Consider the following 17,271-nt stretch of genomic DNA (forward strand, 5'->3'; position numbering starts at 1 on the left):
GCACCTCGGGGCATCAACTTCTCTGAGCCTCGGTTCGGTCTGCTGTTAAAGAAGGAGGATAAAACTCCCCCCGCAGAATTGCCTTCAATTGTCAATAACAGAGCACCGTCACCCTCCGCGAATGGGAGGTGTTATCAACCAGGCATTTATCACATCAGGAAGTAAGGTAAGTGCTGACCAGTTTGTATCACCACACCCCACACCGTGGGCCCTCTCCCTTGGCCACCGCGCAAGTCTCCTTCCTTAGAGTAGCTGCAACAGCCAAGCATGAGTCCCCAGTCACCAGAATTAGCTCATGGATGCAATGACTTAAGGAGCAGCAGGTGAATGGCTCTTCCCCACTCCTCCCGGTTCTGGACAAGCCTGTGGTGTCTCCCTCCTGTGCTGGGAGCTTCAGCATCTCTGATTCCCTGCCTCCGAGTCCCCCTCACCCTTCCCCAGCCTGGCTCACTCCACTTATTATGAAAGACAATTCCGAGTCCCCCTCACCCTTCCCCAGCCTGGCTCACTCCACTTATTCTGAAAGACAATGTCTGGGCATCGCCTCCCTCGGAAATATCTCTTGTTTTCAGATGTTCTTCTCACCCCCTACCCCCACCCCCGCCCCGCTCCCACCCATGGTCATGGGAGCACACAGCAGGAAATGGCAATGACCCTCCTGTTCAATTATGTGCTTCTGTAACTGTTGCTGTCCTCTTCCCTCTCAATGTAAGAAATTCTTCACAATTTCTTCTGTGTCCTAATTTTCCTCACTTAATTCCCATTATTTTAGATTAACTGGCAGCTGCCTATTACCTTACATTCTCCCTCTCTAAGTGATACTTTTAGTAAGCAATTCACTACTACCTCCAAAGTGAACTTGCCTGTAATATAATTACATCCACTTATACACCCATTATAATTATAGCAACTTAAAATCCCATCTGTGGAACAAAAAATGTTTCTTCTTATCATGTTCCTACTGTACATAAGCAATCCTTGAGTATCATAAACCACAAGAAGGGACTATGGTCGATGATCCCACCTTTATCTTTCTAGATGCCTTAGCTAAAAATGATGGGTTTTTTTTGTTTGTTTGTCTGTTTGTTTTGGTTTGGTTTTTGGTTTTGTTTGTTTGTTTGTTTTTACCATGAAGCACTCCTGTTCTGATTCTTTTTAACTTTTATTAAAGTCAGAAGAACTACAGTGCTCACAACAGGGGGCTGGAAGGAAGTATAGACTCACCAGCTCACTGATGCTCTACACTGGTAGTTCACAATTCTATTTCCAAAAAGACATCAGTAGAATTCAGATACAAACCCAAGTTACAACTCACCACATTCACTGAGGAGATTTTTCAGGTTTACCTCATAACACAGCAGAAACAGAAGATCGGTAAGGAGACATCCACGGGGACCCCCAGAGTTCTATGTCACACTTAGAGTCTCACTGGTCAAAATGCCAAGGGTATCTACCCTCTGAACAAGTGGAAATATTTCTGAGTTTTTATTTGAGTTTAACTTTTAGGATTAAAAATGAATTTTTACTTTAGCCTATAATTAGGAACATTTTCCCCACATTACAGTTATAAATAAGTCAGGTGATAAGCAAGCATCCATTGATGCTAACAATTGACCATCAACATGAGCCAAAACAAGCAAATTCTTAAAATCAGGTGAACCAACATTAATCTCATAAAAGGACAACTGTTAATGAGGAACAGCAATTCACTTACATATACTTTCTGAAGAAATAATAATGAAAACATAGGAAGATATAATAATACTAGAAAACATGTGTTACGTGCTGCATTTCTTATTTAAAAAAAATTATGTTATTTTAGGAAGAGAGACAGAGCACAAGCAGGGGAGAGGGGCAGAGGGAGTGAGAGAGAATCCCAAGCAGGCTCCACACCCAGTGCAGAGTCTAATGCAGGGCTAGATCCCACGACTGTGAGATCATGACCAAAGCCAAAACCAAGGGTTGGACGCCCAGCCAACTAAGCCACCCAGGTGCTCCTGTGCTGCATTTCCGAAAACTACCCTGTATGGTAGGTATTACCTTTTTTGTTTTTTGTTTTTTCCATTTCACAGATGAGAAAAATGACGCTCATGAAGGAAATCTGTTTAGCCAAGCAGGGTAGGTACTAGAGACAGGAAGACAACAGTGGGGAGCTGTGAAGTCTCTATTTTACCCTCTTTTCCACTCATTTGGTTCTACTGTTACTATCAAGGCATCCATGTTTCTATCACTGCTGCGTTTTAAATATTTCTGGATATGCTATTTTCCCACTTGCCTTCAGTCAAGCCTGTCTCTGTAATGAGAAGGCACAGCTCCATGTTAACTGGTTGGGGAATAACTGAAATGCCACAGAGATGCTTGTGGAATTCACCTGAAAGTGAAATATGGATTACCTCTGCCTTCCTCTCTAGAACCAAATAATAAACTAAATCTCTAACCTCCAATGGCAATAGGTTGGCACGCCACTTTTCTGAGATCACAGAAACACATCCATTCTCTGCAGCTTAAACCTCCCCTGCATGTCATTAAGCAAAGAGATAATCATTTAAAAACTTTTACACTAGTTAGAAATTCCAGTATTAAGGGGCGCCTGGGTGGCGCAGTCGGTTAAGCGTCCGACTTCAGCCAGGTCACGATCTCGCGGTCCGTGAGTTCGAGCCCCGCGTCGGGCTCTGGGCTGATGGCTCAGAGCCTGGAGCCTGTTTCCGATTCTGTGTCTCCCTCTCTCTCTGCCCCTCCCCCGCTCATGCTCTGTCTCTCTGTCCCAAAAATAAATAAACGTTGAAAAAAAAAATTAAAAAAAAAAAAAAAAAAGAAATTCCAGTATTAACCAGGAGGACAATCATACATAAACAGAACTGCACCAAAAAAAATCCTTTTCTATTGCTTATTAATAATCATCCAAACTGGGGCACCTGGGTGGCTCAGTCGGTTGAGTGTCCGACTTCAGCTCAGGTCATGATCTCATAGTCCGTGAGTTCGAGCCTCGCGTAGGGCTCTGTGCTGACATCTCAGAGCCTGGAGCCTGCTTCGGATTCTGTGTCTCCCTCTCTCTCTGCCCCTCCCCTGCTCGTGCTCTGTCTCTCTGTCTCTCAAAAATAAAGATTAAAAAAAATTAAAAAAAAATAATCATCCAAACTGATAATATCACTAATGAGCTAGAGCTAATTGTAGTAACTTTTTACTGCTCTCTTTGATAGGCTCTGCTATCCTAAGGAGGAGAACATCTGTGAGATTTCACTTATCCCAAACATCAAGTGTGACACTGCCATTTAAGTAACTCTACTGCACACTTTTCCAGCAGGTTCTTCCTCCGCTCTCCTTTCTCTTCTTCACAAGACTGACAGCCTGCCTGTACTCATGACCAGGCTTCATGCAGACATGATGGGGAGGGAGGGGAAGCTTATTACATGCTTCGTTCTGGGGCCCCCGTCCCTGCCTTTTCGTCTTTCACAGATTTCCTTGGGAAGATGATATCTTGCTTTCTGAACCAAAGGAAATTATTGTTTTTATCTCTTAAAAACAAACTTGAATTTTACTAAGTTTTTCTCACTAAAAAAACAAGTTTGAGATTCAAAAGCTTCTCAAAAAGTATCTCAAAATTTTATATAAAAATAAGTAAAAATTTATATAAAAAATAAGTAAAAAACTATATAAATAGTTCCCCGTGTCCCATTGGGAATAACAAGTTTCCTACAGCACCGGGGAAAACAATTTATATAAATTACTACTTTAATCTACCAGTTAAAGTTTGATTTTAAAATGTGTCCCACAAAGATGCAGTATTAATATAACTATTTGATAACTATTTCCTGGTCACTCTCAAGCATTAAGTATTTGCCCGACTTAACATAAACTCTAGTAAAGAAACAGAAACAAAACAAAACCCAATTGCTATAGGTGCTTTTTTTAAATCTGCAAATAAATATTATATGAATTAAATATTTTCACCGAATATTTTGTGTGTGTTCCTTCCACAAAATGAAAATATCAGAAACTATACTAGTGCTTTTGAGAAGTGGGTTCTCTGTCTCAATCGATTCCTCTGGGAATTCCCTTTCATACCTTAGGCTGCACTAAGCATCTTCTGTGCTTCTAGAACATTCTGTACCTTTCATTATCCTGGCATCCATGAGACCGTCCTAACCCTCCATGCCTGCCCTATGCTCCTCCCCAGTCTTATGCATGATCTGTGTGTGTGTGTGTGTGTGTGTGTGTGCATGTGCATGCACATGTGTGTGAAAGAGACAGAGACAGAGACAGAGACTAAGACAGATGTACATTGTACTGAGATTCCAGTCAAAATCAAGGGTATGATTTGATTGTTCTAAACTCAATCTAAAGTTTTTCGTGGGATAATGTTTGTTATTTACCAGGCACACAGTGGGTAAATAGAGATTATGTAAGTTTGGTAATATTATTTCTCTAGGCCAGAGTCATGTCTTTTCTAAACAACATAGGTGCATTTTACTAGATGTTCATGATTAGGAATGTTATTAAAATGTCCACTGGAAAGCAGTCTCTTCAACAAATGGTTTTGGGAAAACCAAACAGCTACATGCAAAAGAATGAAACCAGACCACTTTCTTACACCATACACAAAAATAAACTGAAAATTGATTAGAAACCTAAATGTGAGACCTGAAACCATAAAAATCCTAGAACAGAGGCAGAAATCTCTCTGACACTGGCCATAGCAAAGTTTTTCTAGATAGGTCTCCTTAGGCAAAGAAAACAAAAGCAAAAATAAACTATTGGGACTTATTCAAATTAAAAAACTTCTGCACAGCAAAGGAAACAATCAACAAAACTAAACGGCAGCCTACGGAATGGAAGTAGATATTTTCAAGTGACCAAATAAAAGGTAAGTATTCAAAATATATAAAGAATTTATAAAACTCAACACCCAAAAATGGATAATCCAATTTCAAATGGACAGAAGACATGAATAGACATTTTTTTCCAAAGAAGACATACCAATGGCCAACAGACACATGAAAAGATGCTCAACATAACTCATCATCAGGGAAACACAAATCAAAACTGCAATGAGATATCATCTCACATCTGTCAGAATGACTGAAATCAACAACACAAGAAACGGGTGTGGGTAAGGATGTGGAGAAAGAAGAACCCTTGTGTGCTGTTGGTAGGATTGTAAACTGGTGAAGCCACTCTGGGAAACAGTATGGAGGTGACTCAAAAAGTTAAAAATAGAACTACCCTACACTCCAGCAATTACACTAGTATTTACACAAAGAATACAAAAACATTAGTTCAAAGGGATACATGCACCCTGGTGTTTATAGCAGTGTTATCTACAGTAGTCAAACTATGGAAACAGCGCAAGTGTCCATCAATTAATGAATGGATAAGGAAGATGTGGTATACATATATATATACATATATATACATATATATACACATATATATACATATATACATATACGTATATGTATATGTGTATATATATGTGTATATATGTATATATATGTATATATATGTATATGTATACATATACGTATATGTATACATATACATATATGTATATATGTATATATGTGTATATATATGTATATATATGTATATCTATATCTATATACACACACATATATATACCTATATGTGTGTGTGTGTGTGTATACACACACACACACACACACACACACACACACACACAATGAAATACTATTCAGCCATAAAAGAGTGAAATCTTGCTATTTGCAACAACATGGATGGAGCTACAAAGCATAATGCTGAGTGAAATAAATCAGAGAAAGAGAAATGCCATATGATTTCACTTATATGTGGAATTTAAAACAAACAAACAAACAAACAAACAAACAAAGGGGGCACCTGGGTGGCTCAGTCAGTTGAGCATAGGACTTAGGCTCAGGTCATGATCTCACAGCTCATGGGTTCGAGTCCCATATCAGGCTCTGTGCTGGCAGCTCAGAACCTGAAGACTGTTTCAGATTCTGTGTCTCCCTCTCCCTATCTGCCCCTCCCCCATTTGGGCTCTGTCTCTCTCAAAAATAAATAAATATTAAAAAAAATAAAACAAACAAATGACCAAAGGGGGGGAGGGGAGAGAGAGAAAGAGGCAAACCAAGAAACAGACTTTTAACTATAGAGAACACAGTGATGGTTACCAGAGGGAGGTGGGGGTGGGGATGGGGGATGGGGGAAACAGGTGATAGGGATTAAGGGGTGTACTTGCTGTGATGAGCATCGGGTGTTGAATCACTATATTGTGTCCCTGAAACTAATATTACGCTATCTGTTAACTAACTGGAATTTAAATGAAAACTTAACAAAACATTCATTTGAGTTTGTACCCCAGTTCAGTTTATTTATTGGTAAGTTACAACCAGGCATTGCACATACTGGTGTGAACGTTATAAAATATGCACAAAAAGAAAAGTTTTAAAAGGATGGCATGAATCAAATAAAAGAAACAGTTTCTTAAGTACATAAAGAATATAAGAATTGAAAATCCAGGAATTCTGAACTATGGAAAATAAACAAAAAACTTTATTATGCATTTATTTTCCCAATCCAGTGTTTATTGGGAGGTTGTGATAACTTTCTATGCTACAGGTTACTGTTCTAAATGAAAGTGGGGGCACCAGGGTGGCTCAATTGGTTAAGCATCCGACTTCAGCTTAGGTCGTGTTCTCATGGTTTGTGGGTTCGAGCCCCGCGTCAGGCTCTGTGCTGACAGCTGGGAGCCTGGAGCCTGCTTTGAATTCTGTGTCTCCCTCTCTTTCTGCCCCTCCCCTGCTCGTTCTCTGTTGCTCTCTGTCTCTCCAATAAATGTTAAAAAAATTAAAATAAATAAAAGGTTTATTTTTCTTTCTTTAGTGATTTTTCTGGAGCTCAGTTTGTTAGCACAAATCCTGCACACAGAGGACATGATAGAGGTAAGAAGAATATAAAATTAATGATTTAATGTTCCTATTACCTCCCCTTCTCTCCCCCCCCCCGACACACACTCAGTCACTCAAAGATTTTCTGTGTCTTCAAATAGTCCCTAAGCTTATGAGTCAAAGTGTATATCACAAAGCCCAAGGCATGAACTGAAGACTTAAAAGTTAAATCAATAGTACGTTTTATCATGAAAGCTCTACAAACGTGGCATCTGAAATGCGTCCTAGGTATCTTTAGAATGCTACATCTTAATTTGATTGCCAGAAAAAGCACAGGAGAACAAGTCAGATATAAACCTTCATGGGAGGAAAAGTTAATCAAGACTGGTCCCTGGCTTAGTAGACACATTCATTCATTCATTCCTCCAGCAGTACTCAGTTCCTGCCAGTTCCACACCAGACTTTCTCTGAGTGCTGGGCACAGCAGTGGATGTGACAGGTGAGCCCCTCTAAAATGTTTAGTCCAAGGGAGAAAATGGAGCCTGAACAGAAGCCTATTTTTTTTATATTATATTCTCAGTATAGCAGAGAATTTAGGTAGATCCATGACTGTGATCACAGTGACTGGGAGGCTACTTTAGGAGGTACCTGAGTTAATTCTTGGAGGAAGATGTGCTGTGAGCTGGCCCAGGGGGATGCAGTGGTGATAAGCTAGATTTCAGCGTACTGGGAGCAAAGGAAAGGGCTGCAGGCAATGATGGAGGAGCATAGGGCTTGGCCTAGGTACCTGGACGAGGCACCCAAAGGCTGCCGGATGTCCTACCTCTCCAGACCCCACCGTCCAGATTGTCAAGACACCCAGGACAAGGAGAGTTCCAGTGGTCATTTTCAATTGCTATTGCAAGTGGCAATTAGGAATGCCCAGCAAAGTCTCCATGCTGATGAAGAAGGCCAGAGGGAGGGCTCCGTGAGAGAAGGGAAGGTGAATGTGGGACCTCCCCCACCTGGTTTAGAGGCAGCTGGCTCTGAGCCTGACCCTAGAAACTTTGACTCTAGGTCCAAAGGTAACTCCAAAGCAAAAGGCTCCCTCACGACTACATAAACTAGATGTTATTAGCCACAATTTACGTATTAGGAAACAGAAGCTCAGAGAAGACAAGTAACTTATCCAACATCATCCTGCTAATTAATAAGTGGTAACGCCACCACTCACACACAGGCCCATGTGATCCCAAAGCGTTTTCTGCTACTCAACAAAAAACCGAACAAACTTAATTTTCTGAACTTCCTACACAGCTCTTCATGCTAGGAAAACAGTCCCATGCGTAGCTTTGTTACAGCGTTACCCTGAACTGGAATTTGACCTTTGTTTTGTCCTATACTCCTCTAGTCTCATGAGATTGCTTCTCAGTTACCACGGAAAGCCACATCCCCTGGCACAGTCTGCTTGTATCAAGAGAAAGAGGCACGGTATTTCCCAGGACGGTAAGCAGAGAGCTTCTATCATTTATTGACTAATGTTGCCAAAGTTCTGTTGAAAGAATAAAGTGGAACTACATCCTATAGACCCAAATCGTTAGGGGGATGATGCTTTTCTACACTGGGTTCCCATCCATAAAGGCCCCATCCTAGGCCAGTTTCAGGAAGGAAACGTACCGGGACAGGTATAATGCTGACCGCGTCCCAACATTAGACAGAAGCCAGGAACTTACTGAATTGAACCTTTATGGGTTGAAAGCAATAAGAATGCTTCAGAGAAATATTGTTGTGTTGGCTTCTTTACTCGAAAAATAAAATGGCAATGTTATATAATCATGGAGTCAACACAACCATTTTCCTTTTCTTTTCTTTTGGAACCATTTTGTGATATGGCATTCTTGTTTAATGCAGGCCACAGATAAGACTATACTTATCTGCTTTTCTGAACTTTGCGTTTGAAGACCATAAATACTTTGAAAGAGCAATCTATCATTAACCTAATATTTGGTTAACCCAGGTGCTGGATAATAGAAAGTAAGCCTAATCTCACAAATGTACATTTCCGATAAGGGGTGAAAACTAATCTCATATTACATAACCTGTCGGAAAGAATCTGACTCTGACTCTAAAATCTTAATGATTACTCTCTTTGCTTTTACAGCTGCATTTTTTTAAATTAAATCTATAATTTCAAGTGTGAAAACAGCAAAAATATGCCTGTGCCTAAATTTCTTTTTCTTTACATTTATTTATTTTTGAGAGAGAGAAGGCACAGGAGCAGAAGAGGGGCAGAGAGAGAAGGAGACAGAAAATCCCAAGCAGGCTCCGCACTATCCCAAGTGTAGGGCTGGAACCCACAAACCATGAGATCATGACCTGAGTCAAATCAAGAGATGGACGCTCAACTGCCTGAGCCACCCAGGCGTCCCCATACCTAAATTTCTTAAAAACTCATTTATATTTGTTCTTCTAAATGTTCTGACCTTTTTTTAATGTAGATGCTAAATGCATGATTATACCTGTAGGGTATATTAACTATTAGATTAGTATTATTTATGTGTGAAAAATAATTCTTAAGAGTAAATTTTAATGCTATGTTTCTGGTAGAAAATTTTACAGTACAGAGCATACAATTCTACAGAAATGGAAGTTAAGCAAGAAACACACTTTTGAGGAAGAGGAAATAAAACAACATACGTTACTCTCAACATAAATCAAATATTTAATAAACACCAGGGGCTTCACCTTCTAATTCTACATAGTGGATTTATTGATTCCCTTTTTAAAGTGTTAGAATGCCAGGGATATTCTGATAAAACTCCCCCGTTGATTCATGTAAGAATTGCCTCAGTTGGGCACAGATAAAGAGCTAAAAACATTTAAATAGTGATTTCAGGTGGATTATGAAATCTGCAGTATGAGTTTATTACAGAAGATCATTTTCTTACTATGTGTAATTGAAAGCCAGAACTCCACACTGCACCCTGCCTGGAAATATGTAATGGAGCAAATTTCTCACTTCTTTCCACACCTGTAAAAAATCTTAGCTTAGTGCTAACCTAAGATTAGCACATTGTTTCTAAAAGATCATTACATGTTTTTCCTGTGAATAAATATTGACAACTCTAGAATTTAAATAGTGCACTTGGCTGGGATTATGGATTTTAGGTAGTCTGTGTGTCTTCACAATAGCATTCTATGCGTGTCACATCCTTCATTTTTCTTAATGCTATAATTTCATGATTTTTCTTTTACTTTGGATGCTATTGATTAGTACACAAATTTCTTTGCTGTATGATCTCTTTTCACTGCTGATCCAGTAGAAGAAGAGTAATATGCCTAACTTCTTTTACATGCCTTATGCCTTCTTGTAGTCGCTGTTTGCATTTTTATGGGCAAGTACATTTGTCAAGTATAACATTTGGAGTCATGTGATACAGTGGATAAAGACACTATTTCTAAGTCTTTAGCTTGGCCTAATGCCTAATGCTACATTGATGTCAGAGAGCTCCTTGCAATACTTTAGTATATATTTTAGACTCAGTCCATCATTGCCAAAATAGAATTCTGTATTTTAATTACTTATAAAGGTACTTGTACTTAAGAATGTATTTTGGAAGAGAGTTAAACATACCAATATGGATGTTTGGCTTCAACAGTCAGAATCATATCAGACTGAGACTTTTTGCTGAGCTTTCTCTGACTCTGCATGTGATGCAGAATCTTGAGCACCTCAGGGATAAAGGCTTCAACACACAGCAGTTCCATGAAGGGTGTGTCAAGCTCTGACAGCGTACTTCACACTAATTCTTCTTCTGCTCAAGCTGGCTCCAGGAGCCAGGAACCTGCTGTAGCAGGATCACGTTCTACCATTGAAGGTGAACTAGGCAACCAACTGACACTAGGCAGGGCTAGGTGATTCTTAGAACACGAGAAAGACATTTTAGGCTTCATACTAAATCTGTGAATGTGAATCCATCAACAGAACAATAGAGATAAATCTTCATTTAATCCTACATGATACTATCATCTCACTAAAGAGGAAAAGTCATATTGAAGAATCTGGACAAACTTCATGAAACTCCTAAAGTAGCTAGAGGCATTCGACATGGCATTGTGGGAAGAGTAAATACCAGGATTTTTATCCAGTAAATTTACACATGTAACACACATATAAAAATACATATGTATATATAAATATTAATAATAATATAATATTAAAGTAGTATAATCCAGTATAATAATATATATCAGTATATGTTTATATATTTAATATATATTTACATATTGTATCATATACTATAATACATTTATACATTTAATTATTAATACTTATATTAATATATTAATATGTTATGTAATAAATATATAAATATTAATAGTGGAATTGTTACATAATAATGATTCATATTGAATGATATAAGTATTATATATGAATATAGATATATATTTAAATATAAATATTTATAAATATATATATATATTTTACTGAAAATAGTTTTATAACCCCAGGAACATCATCAAAACTGTAATGATTTTTTTCCCCTGAAAAACAGCTAATAATCAGCTTTACTATTACTTAGAAAAATACCCACTAAAAAATACTTCCAAAAGTGTCCTATTAGAAACACTGAATACACTAGTAACTCAGATTAAAGAATATTAGTTGCTCACTAAACCACATTTATTTTTAATATAAGATTATATGGTCATTTTGATACTAATACATATCTAAAAATAGGTGATACATGAAACAAAGTTTACTTGGAAGCCTTTAAAGTTTTTCTATATAGTCAATATAATGTTGAAAAGTATATTTTTTAGATTTACTTGCTAGTGAAATCACTATATATTTTCAAAAGTTTCTAATATATTTTGTTTTCCTTCATTATTGTAATTTGAAACAATGCACAAATTTCCTATTCTTACATATCATTAACAAACTTTTGATGTATTTGGAGAAGATTCCTTGAATCATAATGATGAGAATATACTTGCTCATGAATCTTTCTGTTTTTTAATGTTGGGACTATAAACATTATGTAGTTCACACGAGGAGGTACAATTCATAACGGCCCTCTGTACTCCAGGGAGTTAACTTCAAACTGAGATAGAGATTTGCTTCCCTTTAGAAAGGTCCTAGCCAAAAATAAATACTTACGTTTTATGAGCTTAGAGTGTGATATATAAATATGCATCCCTCTAAACTATCTTTATCATGGAGTAACCACCAACTCAAATGTTTTTAAGGTTAACTGAGTACTCAGTGGAGTTGTAACAGAAACACTTAGTCACTGCTCCCAGACAGTCTGTGTAACTGCACTCTATGCAGCATTAGATTTTATTTCTTTGTGGAGGTAACATTTGGGACACTCACAATAAGCCATCATCATGCCATTATAGATAAAAGGCTTCCTTGCAAAAATGATGGCATTTGTGATATACCCCCAAAACCTTATCTCATGAAGTCCCAGTGAAATATGTTCATTTTGCTTTCACAAAGTAACTTACTGAGAACTGTCGAATGGAGTGTAAATTCTATGCCCAAGAAATAAAGCCAATCACTTAAGAGAACAGAAAAGTAGACTACAGATGTGACTGAGGTTATGATAAAACACTTTTAAGTGGTTTATGTGCCTAAAGGTTAATAAAGAGCATTTGTATCCCATTTTCCTGGGTAATAGATTGGACACTATATGCTGTATGTGGTTCTCTGATATATGAATGAATGTCAGTGTTTACTTGATTTACTTGCCCTAATGTGTGTTTGCAGGGAAAAGCTAACAAAGAGGAATCTGAATTTCAGAATGTTTAAGCTTTGTTTAAAGGATGCGTTATCTCAATCAACTCACCTAAGTAATTTCCTTATCCTAGAAAGAGCTGTCCTGCCAGCAGGTAGCGAGGTGTTGTCACTAGCCTTCAAGATGGCCTTCAGGGAAGCACACCCTCGTGAAATCCCTTCCCATACTGAATATGGCTGGGCCCTGGTTGACCAATATGATATGGTGGCAGTGACAGAGTGTGTGACTTCTGAAGCTACATTATAAAGAACAGTACGGTTTCCCTCTTGGCCTCTTGGATAGCTCACTCCAAGGGAAGTCAGCCATATTGCTTTGGGGACACTCAAATGGTCCTGTGGAGAGTCCCAGATAGAGAAGAACTGAGGCCTCGTGCCAACAAGTACCAACATGTTAATTTAATATGATTAAACCACATTAGAAGTGACTCTTCCAGTCTCAGTCAAACCTTTAGATGACTGCGGCCCATTAACACCTGTCATGAAATACCCGAATCCAGAACTGCCCCACAGTCCTTCCAAAATGCCTCCTGCACAAAAGCCATAACAGATAATATATAACTATAGTTTCAAGCTACACATTTCAAGTAACTTGTTCTACAGTCATAGTAGCTGATACAAACCTCAAAGTTGCCATGAAATCCCCCTGTATTTTCTCACCTTTGTACGCGGGGCAAAGATGGAGATTTGTACAGAAGATGTCCCCTACCTGCCAGGGTTACTGTGGGGTTAAGCAGCTCAGATTGCTAGGTACACATGCTTAGGTACATACTCTAGAATTAAGGGCTGGTCCTCACATCCAATCTGTCTAGCCAAGCATACATATGAGAACACATTTATAATTTAAGATCTGAGTTACCAACATTTTCTCAGCACTATCCAGTTTAAGGTCTGTCTTCCTCACTAGACGATGTGTTTTATTACTCAGACACTGTGGTGCATCCACCGCAACAAGAAACACACCTGGCATACAGTAAGCGCTCAATAAACATTGAACAAAGAAGTGGCTAATACATATATTTTTAATTTTTTTAATTTTTAAAATATTTATTCATTATTTGAGAGACAGAGAGAGAGAGGAGAGAGAGAGCATGAGCGGAGGTGGAGCAGCAAGTGAGGGAGACACAAAATCCAAAGTAGGCTCCAGGCTCCGAGCTGTCAGCACAGAGCCTGACACGGGGCTTGAACCCAAAAAACCATGAGATCATGACCTGAGCCGAAGTCAGACGCTTAACCAACTGAGCCACCCAGGTGCCCCAAGAAACAGACTTTTTTATTGTTGTTATGCCCCTGGGAATATTAGAATATTTGTTCCAGTATTATGACGGTCTATCCTGACTTCTACAAAAATGCCAAAGTGAGATATAGATAATAATAATGACAATAATAATCTCCTCCTCCCCCGATATACACAATATACACATATATGCAGGTGCGTGTATACACACACACACAGACACACACACACATGTGTAAAAAAAGCAGCCATAATATTTATGAACTTTATCTGCCCCCAATTCTTTATTTCATAAGAATAATCTAGCAGGCTTCTAAGAAACCACAATTCTACCACATTTAAGCCATATGGCTCAGGTGGGGATAAAGTAGCCCTAACACACATATATGTGTGCACAAAAACACGTGCACACACACTTTGATACCTTAGGTGTAGGCTTTGACTAGGGTTGGCCAACCCACATTACATCCCAGTGGTCAGTGTGGTAGGTGTAAGAATTGGTGTGCAAGGGGTGCCTGAGTGTCTCAGTCAGTTAAGCATCTGACTCTTGGTTTTGGCTCAGGTCATGATTCTCAGAGTTTGTGGGTTCAAGCCCCACATTGGGCTGAGCAATGACAGTACAGAGCCTGCTTGGGATTTTCTCTCTCTCTCTCTCTCTCTCTCTCTCTTTCTCTCTCCCTCTCTGCCCCTCCCCTTCTTGTGTGCATGCTCATGCTCTCTCTCTTTCTCTCTCTCACATACAAAATAAATAAATAAAATTAAAAAAAAAAAAAGGAATCAGTGTATAACCTGAGAGGGTCTGACAAGTGTCATTCCTAAGACTTTAGTGGCACCATTAAATAATAGACACTCTTTCCATTAGGTTTGCTAAACTGGAAGAATGTAAGCCTGAAGCCTACAGTGGCCTTTCTGTCACCATACAGGTGCAGCCTACTTAATGAAGTAAACTCAGGAAGCATTGCTTAATGATTGCTGAATAATTCAACAAGCTCTCTTCATTTAGCAATTGTTCAGCAAGTTGAGAAAAAGAAGCAAACTCAGAAAGACCAAGGGACAGATTCAATATGTCTAAATCTAGTTGAAGCACCTGGATTAGGTCATGTCCAAGGCCAAAGTTAATATCAGTAATTCACAAATATTTGATCCAAGAAATTCCCTTTTGTGCTTAAGCCAGTTTGAGTTGGCTTTCTGCTTCTTGCAATTTAAAGAGCTCTGGCTAATACACTTTCTATGTGCATATGGCTGTATTGGGTATTTCGAGGTAGATGGGAAGTGCAGAAGCAAAAGACAAGCAAATACAATATGGTCCTTGCCTCTGAGAATTTAAAATCTGATGAAAGAGATAAGCTATAATATAGAAAAATCCAAAGACTGCAATCCATGATAGCTTTCCATTTCTGTTAAGCAGGTCAGGGAAAGCTACAGACTCCAGGCTAGTATTTGGACCTTATCACCAACACTCAGTATTGGTGAAACACCACCCCACCTCCAACTTTTATTGAGGCACAACAGTAAACTCCACAGTTAACAAATTTTTTTTTTCTCAAATTTGAGAAAAACAAATAAAACAAAGAATGATTCAATATGAAACCAATCTGCTATAAAAATTATATTTAATACTTACTGTATAAATGTTTTAAAAATAAAGATCCCAGAATGCTATGTAATACAAATACAAAAAGCATATAAAGGGTTCCATTTATTTATTTATTTATTTATTTATTTATTTATTTATTTATTTAGTGAGAGAGAGAGAGACAGAGCTCACAAGACAGCAGGGGAGAGGGGCAGAGGGAGGGAGAGAGAATCCCAAGCAGGCTCCACACTCAGAACAGACCCTGATGCCAGGCTTGATCCCATGACCTTGGTTGGCATCATGACCTGAACTGAAATCGTGCTCTGCCGACTGAGCCACCTGAGTGCCCCACATATAAAGGGTTTCTAATAAAATTTTCTAACATCTGATTTATTGAGGTTTTTTTTTTTCCCTCGTGTGATTAAAGCTTCACAAACACCAACCCCATTTTTCCAAACTTATTCTCAGATGGTAGGTAGTTACAATGTTTTGAAAAAAAAAAAACAAACATATCCACACATATTTTTCTGTTATTAGGAGTAATACAGTGTCAAATAGATCTTTCAATTTCACAAAGGGTATTTGTTTCTTGCTGTTCAGAGAAACCAATATGCAAATTCTTATTTTTCTCTATCTGCTAAACCAAGCTAGTCTCTGATTACATGCCATGATGAGGTAAATACCTCCATCCAGCCAGCTCTAACTGGTCCTTATTCATTCCTTCAGATGCTCTGGTTAGGTGGGCAATGGTCTAGTGGGCAATCTTTACAATAAGGGAAAACTAAAAAGAAATTTAAAAAGACAATATGATTTTTTATTTAGGCAAAATATATTCTTCAGATGGGAACACAAACATGATTGCCAGGAAGGAGCCCAAAACGTGTCTGGAATAATCAAAATTCTCTGAGGGGGGTTCTGTGAACAAGAAGGTGGAAAAGCAGCATTTTCTCTCTCTGAGGATCCAGCCTAGAACAACCCAGGGGAAAGGGAGAACTGGACAAAAACTATTTGTTCTCATTTTGTTGATGAAACTCAGGGACAGTTAAAGCTCTAACCTCCAGAAGGAAGGTAACAGCCAGAAAGCAGTTAGAATCAGAAAGGAGCCTGTGGAGGCAGAGGTCCTGCAGGAGGAAAGCCCTCCTAAAAGGAAGGAAATGCTGGCTCACATCCAGGAAGGGGGTAAAGCAACAGGTGGCCGGCCTCCTAGACCTGGTTTGGTTTAGGCAAATGGAAGAGGCGGGTGTCAATTCACAATTACACAGAGAGGCCACGAGTGAAAGAAGATAAAAGAGTTTAAATTTTCTAGGAAGCTAACAAAAATCAAAGGAGACTTGTATCTGCATATTGAAAAGACCCAGGGTAACCAAGGGAAAATGGCCTGGCATCCCCAACGGCAAGATACAGCGGAATAAAGCAGGGGATTCTAGGGCCACAGGAGACTCTCTGGGGCAGCCAAGCAGAAAGACAGAGTCACTTACATGGGAAGGTAAATCAGACTTAACCTCACATTTCTCCACATTAACATGCAATATCAAAATATAGGAAAATGGCGCCAGGACAAAACTCAAGGAAAGAGTGGCCTGAGAAAGTCTTAGCAAAACTGGCCTTCAGTCTTAGCAAAACCGGCCAACATGTTTGGCCCAACATGTTGGGCCAAATATGAAACATTCTCGAAGAAAGTGGTAGAGATGCAATTTCTACCTAAGGGAAACAAACAGCAAAAGCCAACTGAGGGTAAGAACTGAAGATATTTAATGACAGACTAAGAATCAAGTCGGGGCGCCTGGGTGGCTCAGTCGGTTGTGTCCGACTT

The 17,271-nt window shown here is 38.9% G+C and overlaps 1 protein-coding gene across 2 annotated transcripts in view; it reads right to left on the reverse strand.

The window, feature by feature from the left end:
• The window catches only part of PRKN (parkin RBR E3 ubiquitin protein ligase), a 1,357,610-nt gene that overhangs the window by 1,033,821 nt on the left and 306,518 nt on the right, over nucleotides 1-17,271 (reverse strand). The window lies entirely within an intron of this gene.

Source organism: Puma concolor, chromosome B2 (genome assembly GCF_028749965.1).
Source record: "Puma concolor isolate L17-30 chromosome B2, mPumCon1.1.hap2, whole genome shotgun sequence".
NCBI lineage: Eukaryota > Metazoa > Chordata > Mammalia > Carnivora > Felidae > Puma > Puma concolor.